The sequence below is a fragment of the Coptis chinensis genome, chromosome 2 (assembly GCF_015680905.1).
Source record: "Coptis chinensis isolate HL-2020 chromosome 2, ASM1568090v1, whole genome shotgun sequence".
In the NCBI taxonomy this organism is placed as follows: domain Eukaryota; kingdom Viridiplantae; phylum Streptophyta; class Magnoliopsida; order Ranunculales; family Ranunculaceae; genus Coptis; species Coptis chinensis.
This window is the reverse complement of record NC_141457.1, coordinates 87,327,802-87,332,152: the sequence shown is the minus strand read 5'-3', so window position 1 is coordinate 87,332,152 and position 4,351 is coordinate 87,327,802. Positions and strand designations below refer to the sequence as shown.

Below are 4,351 nucleotides of genomic sequence, written 5' to 3'. Positions count from 1 at the left end.
AATTTCTCAATTAGGGGTGTTCATGGGTCGGTTTTGGGTCGATTTTTATCAGTTTCGATTCTGGGTCTATTTTTAGCGGTTTCTATCGAGTTCGGTTCTTTCGAATTTTTTTTTATATTTTGAAAACCTAGACCCATACCCATTAATTAAGTCGGTTCCGATTCCGATTTTGGTTCCTTATCGGGTTATACATTTTTATTGCTAAAATTATTATTTTTAGTTATATAATCGATATAAAAGTTGGTTTACGGCGACTATAACACTTGTCATCGATATTTTTGTCCTCTCATAAGAAGTAATCGTTCTAAATTCAATAATAATATTTGAAAGTTATCTAAAAATTTTAAATACATTCTCATACATTATACACATGTGTATATTTTAAATCGAATATATGTATATTATACTATATATAATGCGTCATATATAGAATAAATACCACATGTACCACAATTGTTCGTTAGCATTGCACGTATTCGTTATCTAATGTATATACATGTAATATATCAAGCATGTACACGTTCATGCATTAGTTAATATAGACAATGTATTAGTTAATTCATAATATACGACTATATGTGTAGACGTAGACAAATAAACATTATTATTAATATTTATAATACACATATTTAATGTAATATTATAAAAGATGCATTTAATAACACACATTTACTATTATGCTAAATGTTATATATATTTAGTATAATTTTACACCTAACAAATATAGACTATATATAATAATAATGTTTGGGTTTGTCTTTATTTAGTGTAATATAATACTAAATTATATATATCAAAATCAAATTAATCGGTTCCGGTTTTGGTTCGGATACCCATCGGTTTTTTACTATTCAGTTCTAACGGTTTCGGTTCTTTATCGGGTCGGTTCTTGAAGACCCACTTTAAATAGGTCTAATATTTTAGGAATAAATGGTTCCGGTTCCGGTTCCGATTCCGATTCGGATAATTGGGTACCCATGCACACCCATACTCTCAATTTCTCTCTCTTTTCTCAAATGTGAAAAATAGAAATGAAATATAGAAATAAAATCCCTCTTAAAAATATTTTGTGTCGACACAAATATTGTGGAAAGAATTGAGATGGAATCTTCTATAGCACACTTTCCTCTTCTATAGTTGTTGAGCACATAGGTTCACATGGGCTTAATCCAATAGATTTCTGCCAACGTAATACTGAGAATATTATCGGTATACGATATTTGGGCACTACAACATGTATTAATCGCCAACGTAATACTGAGAATATTATCGGTATACGATATTTGGGCACTACAACATGTATTAATCGTCAGTTAGTGATGTTTGATTCTATCTGATCTCTGTAATTTCATTTAACTGAAGTTACATGGAATATCCAGTTACTTCTAAATGAGGCGTTACCGGCTTGACGCCTTCCACCAAAGGAGGGCAATCAGGGCATCATGGTTCTGTAAATGCAGATATAGATTGGCGCATAATATAATCCACCAATGGAGGGCATCAAGTTAGTAACAAGATAAACTGGTACCGACAAAAGAAAATGCAACCAACCATTAATAAACTGAGAAGGTAGAAAAGTTTTATACTAGCAAAAGAAGATATAGCTAGATTCACAACAAAATCTTGTCAGACTGCAGAGTTCACGGTGTGCAGAGTTTAGAGCTCAACGGCTAAAAACAAGAAACAGAAATAAAAAAAAAACAATGAACTTTTGAGTAATTGAGTCCACAGAAAGGAAAAAGATCAATCTACTTCCTCACGGTTCTACGGTATCTTGGTAGGACATTCCCTCCCAATGAAATCTATGAATCAACACTTTCAGGCTTGGGGGCTTCGTCTTTCGACAAGTCTGAGGACTCTTTGAATGCTATGGTCAATCCTGTTTTTCTCTTTAGCATGAGTAATATTGTGACAATTGAAGAGGCTTTGTTTAGCAAATGTAGCTTCTTACAGTCGGCTAGCTCCTTCTCTTTGTCCTCTGACAAGACCTTCATTTCTTTAATATTGATGTTCTCCAAAATCTTTGCATTTCCCAGTAGAAACCCAAGAAATTTGAGTTCATTCTCACACCCTTCAAGATTTCGAACTTCAATCGTTTTGAGGTGAGAAAACATGCACTGAAATGATAGTTCTCGATCAAATTTAGTCTTTCAACAAGAATTTTAACATTAGTAAAATATTGTAAGTCTGTACGTTGGCAAATACATATATAGAATGATTATTATTGGTGCGGTAACGAAGAATATGTATTATGAAATTTTCAAGGATTCATGGTTGATCATCTAGTATGTGTCATCCGTAAAACAAGACGAGTTCATTTTTTGTATTTACGTTGTTAGGTGTGCCGCTACTGCATAGTCTCCTAAGTCCTAAAGGAATCCTAAGTCCTAAAAAAGGGTCATTAGTTAATATGCAGACGTTTAACCTCTTCTACTACTAAGATACAATTATTATCGGAAAAAAAAACTAATATCTACACCATATGATAGTTGGGTCTTTCGGAATATCCTTTCCAATATTGAGTAGGCAATTTAAAATCTCTTTATTTACTTAATTTAGAAACACCTCCCTCACTAAATGTAGAATAAATCTCACTTTTATTAATATAATTTGAACAAGGTCTTTTTCGTATTAATAATTTAGAAACACTTATATAATACTACTTAAATTAAATAATTACCCTCATATCTCACATTGAAATTAAAACAAACTCTATTTTATTATTGATAATTTAAAAGAACTTCCCTAATATCACTTAAATAACATAATTATCTCCCATTTTATTTTAAAAAAATAAATAGATGAGTCTCTCATATATAATTATAATTACCATTTACAATTAGAATCTAAAGAAATCATTCTAACTATTGATCTAGAGGGCGGGTGAGACTTAAAAGAAACCATGCTAACTATCGATCTAAAGGGGCGGATGAGACTTAAAAGAAACCATGCTAACTATCGATCTAGAGGGGCAGGTGAGACTTGAGAAAACCGATGCGTAGCACGGTTTGCATACTTGTAAGTTACAAAGATAATTATTCAGTGTTTGGTGAATTACCTTAGTCCTTTCCAAGACAAGAGTTTCTACAAAAGAAAATCACTCCAATAGTTTTCCCACTGCACCAATATGCCCATCCATATGCCACTTTGTCAACTTCAAGTACCTTAGATTATCGAATGGCTTGTTCAAGCTTCTCAACTCCTTCCGTAATTCCGCAGAAATCTAAATACCAAACAAACACACACACACAAACATTTTAGTGAAAATTCAAAATGTAGCTCATCTCCACTATTTTTAATCTACAAAACAAGAACATACCTGAAAAGGCTCTACAGATAAAGTCAAAGACTTCACATTACAAATCCCTCTCAGGATTTTATCTAAACACTTGCCAAACTCCCAAAACTCTCTTTTCTTCATCTCTTTAGTCTCAATACTAACATCAGCCTTAACCAAATTCCCCATATTCCCCAACCTATAATCCCCATACAAATACCCTTTCATCACAAGCCCCCTAACACTAGGAGCCCTTAAATCAAAATTACTTCTCACATATTCATCGTTTTCTATCATTAAATAATTAACCAAAGGTGCATCTATTATTAATTTTCTAATAGTCCAATAATCACAATCCTCAATAATTAAACTCTCCACTTTTTGTAAATACATGTAACGCTCTCTTTGACTACTAGGCAGTATAAGTGGGATATAAACTGAAGTAAGTTGCAAATTCTTGACGTGGCCTAAAATTTTGTCATCAAAATCTAAGTCCAGACTTTCTAAGTGAAAAAATTGTGCACTACATAAAACTGCACACGTGACCCATTTTTCAAGTTGATAACCGTTTTGCAATTCGGATATGGTTAGACTAAATTTGTCAATGTTATGGTTTTCGCGGCGGAGGATTATCTGGTTAATAAAGTTTATAAACTCGTTAGTTTTGTATTTATAAGTGGACTCATCTAGAAATCTATGTTGGTCGAAGAGTAGATTGGGCATTGATTTCCATAGGTGTATGAAACGTTTGGAGAGAATGCAGGTTTGGACTACTTCTCTTGTGAGAGGATTTGGTGGAGGATTGGGTCAGGTAATGAGCTTAGTCTGTCTGGGTCTTGTGGGGGTTGCATTTTTTTGGTGTTCAAGAATTTTAGGGTTGGTCAAATGATGAGAATGAGAAAGGGTTTCGTATGGAAATGAAGAGACAAAGGAAATGGGTTATATTTTATTTTATTTTCTTTATTTGATAACCCATTTTTCCGCTGTCAAATCCAGATTTTCCCACTTTCTGGCAAACTTTTTTGTGATTTGCCGGCAAATATGTCACGTGACCCAATTTTCCCACTCGAAGCT

At 33.1% G+C, this 4,351-nt stretch overlaps 1 pseudogene across 1 annotated transcript; it reads right to left on the bottom strand.

Annotated features, from left to right (window-relative positions):
- Nucleotides 1-1,578: 1,578 nt before the first annotated feature.
- Nucleotides 1,579-4,128, bottom strand: LOC147518617 (F-box/LRR-repeat protein At4g14096-like; annotated as a pseudogene). The gene is made up of 3 exons (XR_015213118.1): nucleotides 3,320-4,128; nucleotides 3,059-3,223; nucleotides 1,579-2,117 (listed from the first exon to the last, which is right to left on the bottom strand). The product of XR_015213118.1 is annotated as an F-box/LRR-repeat protein At4g14096-like (transcript).
- Between the last annotated feature and the right edge of the window lie 223 nt (nucleotides 4,129-4,351).